At 53.7% G+C, this 9029-nt stretch overlaps 1 protein-coding gene across 1 annotated transcript in view; it reads left to right on the top strand.

Moving 5' to 3' along the window:
- The window catches only part of LOC103622140 (guanine nucleotide-binding protein G(I)/G(S)/G(O) subunit gamma-7), a 36026-nt gene that overhangs the window by 4128 nt on the left and 22869 nt on the right, over nt 1–9029 (top strand). Inside the window, exon 2 of the mRNA XM_008641042.2 lies at nt 4733–4793. The gene's annotated coding sequence lies outside the window, so the exon portion shown is untranslated. The remainder of the gene's footprint in view (nt 1–4732; nt 4794–9029) is intronic.

Raw genomic sequence — 9029 nt, forward strand, 5'->3', positions numbered from 1 at the left:
ACATTCCCAAGCTCCACCAGTCCCTGCCAGGAGGGCACAGCCGGGGGGGGATCCCAGGGGACACCAGGACAGGAGGGAACGGCCCCAAGCTGTTCCAGGTGGGCCATCAGCGGGAATTTCCTCATGGAAAGGCCTTGGAACTGCCCAGGGAGGTTTGGAATCCCCATCCCTGGAGGTGCCCAAGGAATCCCTGGATGTGGCGTGGGTGACAGGGTGGGCATCGGGCGCAGGGCGTGGACAGCAGGAAGGGGAATTCCTTTGCCGATTCCCTGGAAGCACCAAGAGTTGGGCATGCAGAGCATCCTGGGGTGATCCTGGAGGTCTTTTCCAACCTCAGGGATTCCATGATTCTGGGATAAATTCACCTTCAGCCATTTAACTCCTCTGTCCCCTTGGGAACCTGGGCTCCAGGTGAGCTCCTGGCAGCTCCTTCCCTCGGGATCTCAGCTGCTCCGAGCCGTGGCCTGGCACTGCCACATCCCATGGGATCATTTCCCGTGGCTCAGCAAACCCTCCACATCCTGTGGTTTTGGGATCAGGGATCCAGCAGCCATCCCAGGAGGAGCCTGTGGCTCTGGGACAGCTCCAGGTGCCACCAGCCATTCTGGAGGTCATCCCTGGGACAGGGAGGGCAGAGCTCCGCTCCAGCCAGGGGAGCCAGGAATGGGAATGCCCAGGCTGTCCTGCACAAGCTGGCTCTGCTGAAATCCTTGGATCTTTGCTGATGGATCTTTGAACTCCGACAGCAAACTGAGCACTGCAGGCAGGACTCGCTTTTTAGATCCTCTGCAAATGCAGATTTTTTTGTAGTTCTCACTTTAAACCCCCCAGGTTGGTTTTCCAGGAACAGTGGATATCATCCCTGCCTTGTCCAGGTGGGAATGCTGGACTCTTTTAGGAGCACAGAACCTTTGATTTTTGTGGTTTTTTCATGTATTAACCCATTCTTTGACAATCTGAAGAGCTGGACCTGCTGCCTCATCCAGGATGAGCCTGGCTCTCGTATTCCTGAGCGCTCACTGATCTTTTCCTACAGCTTTTCATTCATCTCAGTTGGAACAGTGGATCCTGCTGGATCCTGGGGAGGCTGAGGGAAGCACAGGGATCCCAGCAGCACAGAACTCCTGCTGCTGAGCTGGGAGCTTCTCATGGAAAGGCTCCTGCTCCTTCCCCCGGGATTCCTGGCTCCAGGGTGGGGAATTCTGGTGGGCTGGGCTGGAGGATCCGGTTTCCTTCCCGGCTCCGGCCGTCCAGGATGCTCTGCATGCCCAACTGTTGGTGCTCCCAGGGAACTGGCAAAGGAATTCCCCTTCCTGCTGCCCACACCCGCACCAAGGCATCCCTGAAAAGGAATAATTCTGGCTTGGCACGGAAGGAAGGAAGGCCAGGAAAACCTGCATGCAGCCAAATTTTTTGCCCAATTTGTCAAGCGTGCCACATTCCCAGGAGGAATTGCTGTTTGTGGCGAGAAGGCAGAGCCTCTCCAGGCCCTCCATGGCCACTTCCAGACCTGGAGCTGCTGCTGCTGCTGCTCCACAACGTCCAGAGGATGTTTCCTGGAGGGAATCACAGCCTCTGTGTCCCTGGGATGTCCCCAGCTCGGTGTCCTCGCTCAGGATGGCAGCAGGAGCTGTGTGGCTCAGGAGCCTGTGGGATATCGCGTTCCTCGCCTCTGCACCGGGACACGGCTGGAAGGAAGGAAGGAAGGAGGGAGGGAGGGGGCTGAGTTGATTCCAGCAGCCTGAGGTCAGCCTTGTTTTCCCTCTTGGAGCAGATCCTGCAGCAGGATCCTGCCGGGCTGTAAACAAGGGGCCGGTTCCTGTGGAAAGCCAAACATGGGATTTGTCCCTCTGGGAAGCTGCGGGGTTGTTTTTCCCCTTTGGTTCTGCTGTAGGTGCTGCCAGATCTGAGGGAATGCTGGGAATGGGAGTGGTGGGAATGGGGCAGGATTGAGGGGGCTCTGCAGGGCCCTGAGTGCAGCTCTAAACCTAAAATGGGAAGAATAGGAGATGCTTGCATCATTTTGGGGGGGAATGTAAAGAAGAGGAAGCGTTTGCTCCATTTTTGGGGGGGAATCAGACAGGGAGAAGCGTTTGCCCCATTTTTGGGGGGAAATCTGAAGAAAAGGAAGAGTTTGCATCATTTTTGGGAGAGATTTGTGAAGAAGAGGAGGAATTTCCCCCGTTTTTGGGAGGGAATCAGGAGAGGGAGAGGTGCTTATCCCATTTTTTAGTGCATTGCTTTGAAAGGAAGGCAAAGAAGGAGCAATCCAAACCAGCACTGACAAATTCCAAGGAAAACCGAGGGAAATAAGGAATGTGCTGTCTTGTCACTGCAGGTTTCCAGCTCAGCTCCAGCTCCAAGATTTCCCTTAGTCCGAGGCTGCGCTGGGTTTGGGGTGCTTTGTGTCGAGCCCTCCTGCAGTGTGGAGCTGGTGGCTCATTCCTGCAGCAGCTCCACATCCAGGGAATGGTTTGGGTTGGAAAAGCCCTCCAAGGTTGGGGTGGGATTACAGCTGAAGTTTGGCTCTTTTCCCAAAATTCCTGGGGGCCTTTCCTGCCCTCGGGACCTTCCAGGTGCTGCTGCACTTCTGTCAGCCCCACACTCCTGCTCATGCCCCCTGTTCCTCGATCAGCTGGATTTTGGTGATGAATTCCCAGGAATTTCGGTCATTTTGGGTAAATCACAGGATTCTGCAGGGAATCCTGGCTGCTCCAGAAGGAATGAGGAGCTCTTTGCCATCTCCCCTTCCCAAATCCAGCTAAAGCCTCCCCAGGCTCCAGGGACTCCTGGATGGAGCTGTGGAAAACCTCCCTGGAGCAGAGGGAATGGCTGGAAACATCCAATTCCAGAGGTTTGGAGCAACCTGGGATGGTGGAAGGTGTGGAACTGGGTGGGCTTTAAGCATTCCACGATTCTGTGATCCTCAGGGATCCCCTGGCAGCCATTCCAAGGCCAAACCTGGAGCTGTCTGAAGTGTTTGTGCCTTTACCCCCCACTCCTTTTTCCTCTCCTGACCTGCCCCAATTCCAGCTTTTTTCCTGCCCTCACCTTCCCATTCCTGGCCCTGCAATGTGGCATTTGTAAAAAAACCCTGTTGTTTTTTTTTTTAAAAAAAAGCTTGTTTTGGCTGTTCCTCATCCCTGAATTCCCTGCAATCTGCAGGAAAAGGAGGTGAAAGAAGCCAGGCGAGCCCTGGCCTGAACCCCAGGCTGGAATCACTGACGTGGGTTTGACTCCTTTAGAAAAGCAAGGCAGGAAAAAAAAAAAACCCAAACCCAAACCTTGTTTGTGTTCAGCCAGCGAGCGGGGAAAACAAGCGGGCTTGGATTTCAGCTCCGATGGATTCTTGGAATTCATCCCTCGCTGCCTCCCGGCTCTGACTTCAGCAGGGGTTGAGCAATGGGAAGCAGGAAGGGGCCAGGGCAGCTCCAACGTGTGGCACGAGGGGTTCTCAGCAGGGTTGGGAACTCTCCAAAGGTCACCTCGTTCCTCCAGCCCAGCACTCGGGGTTTTCTTGGAATTGAAACCTGCCAGGATGTGTTCAGCCAGGGGAGTGTGTGTGGGGAAATGCTCTGTAATCCCCTCTGGAATGATGCAAACTGCTCCTGTTCTTCATATTTCCTCCCCCAAAAATGGGGGAAATGCTTCTCCTTCTCCTCATTCCCTCCTAAAATGGGGCAAACGGCTCCTATTCTTCACGTTTCTCCCCCAAAATGGGATAAGCACCTCTTCCTCTCCTGATTCCCTCCCAAAAATGGGGGAAATTCCTCCTGTTCTTCACATTGCTCCCCCAAAAATGATGCAAACTCTTCCTCTTCTTCATATTCCCTCCAAAAATGGGGCAAACGCTTCTCGCTGTCTGATTCCCCCCCAAAAATGATGCAAACATCTCCTATTCTTCACATTTCCCCCCCAAAAATGGGGCAAACACCTCTTCCTCTCCTGATTCCCTCCCAAAAATGGGGGAAATTCCTCCTGTTCTTCACATTGCTCCCCCAAAAATGATGCAAACTCTTCTTCAGATTCATATTTCCTCCCAAAAACGGGGCAAACGCTTCTCGCTCTCTGATTCCCCCCCAAAAATGATGCAAACATCTCCTATTCTTCACATTTCCCCCCCCAAAAATGGGGCAAACGCTTCTCGCTCTCTGATTCCCCCCCAAAAATGATGCAAACTCTTCTTCAGATTTCCTCCCAAAAATGGGGCAAACGCTTCTCGCTGTCTGATTCCCCCCCAAAAATGATGCAAACATCTCCTATTCTTCACATTTCCCCCCCCAAAAATGGGGCAAACACCTCTTCCTCTCCTCATTCCCTCCCAAAAACGGGACAAACTCCTCCTATTCTTCACATTTCTCCCCCAAAAATGGGACAAACATCTCCTATTCTTCACATTTCCCCCCAAAAATGGGGGAAACTCCTTCTCTTCTTCATATCCCCCTTCAAAAATGGGGCAAGTAACCTGCAGGTCGTGGCTGGAATTTATAAAAAACCAGAGGAAACCCTGATCCCACGGCTTCCCTGGTATTCTTCGGGATAAATGAATGTCAGCCCTGATTTTCCAGTAAATAATTGGATATCGGGCAAAGCAGGGATGTGCCTCAGCAATAATCACGGATTATTGCAATCAGTGGAGGAGAGATCCCGAATTTTAACTCCATTGATAAGGCAGCGCTGTCTGCTTGGGGTGTCCGTGATGGAGCTGCTGAATTCCCATTTTTCTTGGCAGGAGGAATCGAGGAATCCCCCCGGATCCAGGACGGTGGCCGAGACTGCTCTGCAGTAGGAAGGTGAGCAAAGACCTCGTGATTAATCTCCCATGGATTGGGTTCGTTTTACCTGGAATATGGTCGGGATGAAGGGTCTGGAATGGGTTTGGAGGTGGATTTGGAGGTGCTCACTGTGTTGTTTGGGGTTGTTTCCGTCGTCTTCGGGTTTTGCCGGAGCCTCTGGATGTGTGGAGCAGCCAAGGCTGCCGGGGGTGGGATTTTATCCCGTGGGAAGGGTCAGCGGTGCTGGACACTGCTGTGTCCATGTCTGGGTGCTCACAACGAGGATGTGGAGGGGCTGGAGCTGGGAAGGGGCTGGAGAATTCCTGAGGGAGCTGGGAAGGGGCTCAGCCTGGAGCAAAGCGGGATCAGGGGGGACATTCCCAATCTCCACCAGTCCCTGCCAGGAGGGCACAGCCGGGGGGGATACCAGGGGACACCAGGACAGGAGGGAACGGCCCCAAGCTGTGCCAGGTGGGCCATCAGCGGGAATTTCCTCCTGGAAAAGGTGCTCAGGGGTTGGAACTGCCCAGGGAGGTTTGGAATCCCCATCCCTGGAGGTGCCCAAGGAATCCCTGGATGTGGCACTCCGGGCTGGGCACAAGGTGGGCATCGGGCACAGCTGGGACTCGGTGATCCCAGAGCTCTTTTCCAACCTCAAATTCCACGATCCTGGTTTTGCTCCGTGCTGGAACATGAAATGCTGCCCATGTCCCCTCGTGGAGGTGCCTCCTGTCCCCGTCTCATCCTTGGCTTCCCGATCCCTGACCCTGCTCCCTTCTGGAATTGTGTGGCTCCGTGTCCATCCTGCTGAGCTCAGCTCTTCCCCACTGCCTTGTATCCCATTAAAATCTTAAAATCCTCCCTTCCAGCCTTCCCTACACCAACAATCCCACTGGAATATTGCCTGACATGCTGTAATTAGTGATGTCCAGCTAACGAACCAACACAGCGACCAAACCTCCTGACTTTTCCATCAGAAACACCAAAAATTACTCCGGAGCTTTGGGTGGTCTCAGAGGGTGGAATAAACTGCTCTGCTCTGAAACCTTCTGCTCCTTTTCCCATTTTCCAGATATTTCCCTTATTTTGCACCCCCAAATTCCCTATTTCAGTTGGATTTAAGTGGGATGCTGCCTGTAGGGGTTGTTCTCTGACCTCACTGTGAGATGGATTCGGAATGAAACGCTTCAAAATCCTTTGTCAGGCTTTACAGAAATCCGATTTATTGCTGCTGGGAATCAAGAGCTGGGAATTCCACCGCAGGAATTTGGGGGTTGGCCTCTCCTTTCCACCTCCAGCACCTTCCGTGGAGCCTCTTTTGTGGGATCCCACATTTCCTGCCCTGGGTGGAGGTCCAGGAGCTCGGGATTGCTGAGGTGACGGAGCCAGAGCTGGGAATTGAGGTGGTGTTATCCCAGGGCTGGGTTTCCAGCAGTGCTGGATCCTTGGGAACACCCTTGGGAATGAAAGAGGAGGCTGAGCCCGCGTTCCCTGGATTTGGGAGGTGTTCGAGGCTGGTGCTGCTTTGGGACAGAAGGAAATTCGGGTGATGAGGATGATGAGGATGATGAGGATGATGGGGATGATGGGGAGGAACGGGTGCTGCTCCTGAGTCGCCCCAAAGAGCTGAGATCCGCGTGGCTCCAGAGCTCCGTGTTTCCCTGCGTGTCGCGTCCAGGCTTTCGGAGGTGGAAATTGTGGCAGATTTTGTGCATTTCGGGTGTCAAATCCCTTAAAATCCCATTTTTGTTGGCGGCGGGGAAATCCCTGGATTTCTTTACCTGCAGTTCCGCGCTTCGGGCGGCAGAGGGCGCGCTCGGGCCGCCGTTGTTGGGCTTTGATTTGAATATTATTAATTATTCGGATTTAGTATTAATTATTATTATTATTATTATCGAGATTCCTTCATCAAAGGGCTCCCAGCGCTTTCATTACAACCGGAGCCAGCCAGCACAGTGGGGTGAGGCTCTGCAGGGCCACTGGGAGCACTGGGAATTGCCAGCTGGCTTTCCCAGGAGGATGAGGAGGAGGGTGAGGATGAGGATGGATGTTCCCCCTCACTCTTAACCCCGAGCCAAGCTCCGCACCCCCGGAATGACCCCAAAAAATCCCAATCCCTGCCAGGGGCGCAGATCAGCAGATGGCAGCACCCTGCCCTGCTGCCTGTGTGTTATTCCTGGCTGGGAGATTCCCTGGATTCAACACCACAGTCTAGACTTACTGACAGACGGGATTCTTGCGCTGTTAGGTAAGCAAGATACAGACACCCATTATGCAAATCCCCAGCCGGCGTGGCCTCTGAAACATTCCTGGGATTGTCTAAATAAGGTGCTGTTTCAGCCCCAACTGGAGCCAGGATTTTGGGTGCCTTCCAGCTGGAGGTGGGATATTTTTTTTATTCCCCTTCCCACTCAGCTTTCGGCCTCCACAGCTGCCCAGATGTGCAGCAAGGAGAGAAAAGGGGGCAGATAAAAAACTTCCAGGCTCCTGTGCCTGTCGCTGCTGCTCGTGGGTGCTGTTCTGTCTGGTTTGGAGCTGTATTTTATTAGGATTGCACAGAACCCACGGCGTTTTTTTTGCTCTGTGAGCTGCAAAAATCACATTTTAGCGGCGAAGGGAAAGTTTGGAGGGTGCAGTGACCCAGCTTTGCACGGAGGTGTTGCCCTGCTCAGAGCCTGCCTGACTCATTCCCGAGGCTGGAGGAGGTGGGAATGGATCATCACCGATGATCCAAAGGCCTCGGAGACGTCTGTGGCATTTGCACTCTGTCCTTTTTGCACGCAGAAATTCAAAGAGCCTTTCAAAACCCCCGTGACTGCAGAGTTGTTTGTGCAGCCCTCTCATGGATCCCTTCCATGAATCCCACATTTCTGACCGCTCCGACGTGCTTGTATCCCTAAAAATCTGTTCCCAGCCCCAGCCTGGAGCTCTTGGAGGCTCCTCAGAGCACACAAAGAGCTGGCCAGGAGTGCAGTGGCAGCTCCTGAGCTGCTCCAGGAGTTGGGAATTGGCCGCTTCCCAACTTAGCCCCGCTCAGGAAAACATTGGAAAGCTTCCCAATCCCGAATCCATTGCCCAGGCACGTGATTTTCTGGGAATTCGTTTTGAAAGCGCTTCGGGGTGGTTCAGAAATCCCTGCATGGGGTGGTGTTGGCTCAGGGAAAAGCTGGGATGAGCCCTTTCTTCGTGGTGGCCTCTGAGCCTGGCGCTGCCACCTCTGCTCCTCTGCTCCCTGCCTAAGAAAGGACAGACAAAAATCCGGGTTTTTTATACAAAAATTGCGACATCCCTGCTGTTTTCCTGAGCTTTTTTTTTTGTTATGGGGCACGGTTAATCCTTTAAGGGCTGCTGGCAGGGATTTTCAAGGGATTCTTGCAGCCCAGCAGGGGAAAGGGTGGGATGTTCACCCTGCCTTCGACAGCCTCGAGGGAGATTTGGAGCTGGGTGGGACCTTCCCTTCCCGCCGTGGGGGCTGTGAGTCCGTGTTTTCCTAGCTGGGAATTCTGTCCTTGGGTGTCTCCTGCACTTTGGGGTGAGCTGCAGCCCCCATTACCATCCACGGGGACGGATGGCCCTGCAAAACCTGCTGGGGATTCATTCCAGACCCCAAAACCTGCTGGGGATTCATTCCAGACCCCAAAACCTGCTGGGGATTTGTTCCAAACCCCAAAACCTGCTGGGGATTCATTCCATACCCCAAAATCTGCTGGGAGATGATTCCAGGCCCCAAAACCTGCTGGGAACTGATTCCAGACCCCAAAAACCTGCTGGGGATTCATTCCAACCATCCCAAATCTGCTGGGGACTCAATCCAGAACCCAAAATCTGCTGGGGATTCATTCCAACCCCCCAAAACCTGCTGGGAGATGATTCCAGACCCCAAAACCTGCTGGGGATTCATCCAGACCCCAAAACCTGCTGGGGACTCATTCCAGACCCCAAAACCTGCTGGGGATTCATCCAGACCCCAAAATCTGCTGGGGACTCATGCCAGACCCCAAAACCTGCTGGGGATTCATCCAGACCCCAAAACCTGCTGGGGATTCATTCCAGCCCCCCAAAACCTGCTGGGGATTCATTCCAGACCCCAAAACCTGCTGGGGATTCATCCAGACCCCAAAATCTGCTGGGGACTCATGCCAGACCCCAAAACCTGCTGGGGATTCATTCCAGACCCCCAAAACCTGCTGGGGACTCGTTCCAGACCCTAAAACCTGCTGGGGATTCATTCCAGACCCCCAAGACCTGCTGGGG

Source organism: Corvus brachyrhynchos, unplaced genomic scaffold, assembly GCF_000691975.1.
Source record: "Corvus brachyrhynchos isolate BGI_N302 unplaced genomic scaffold, ASM69197v1 scaffold219, whole genome shotgun sequence".
NCBI lineage: Eukaryota > Metazoa > Chordata > Aves > Passeriformes > Corvidae > Corvus > Corvus brachyrhynchos.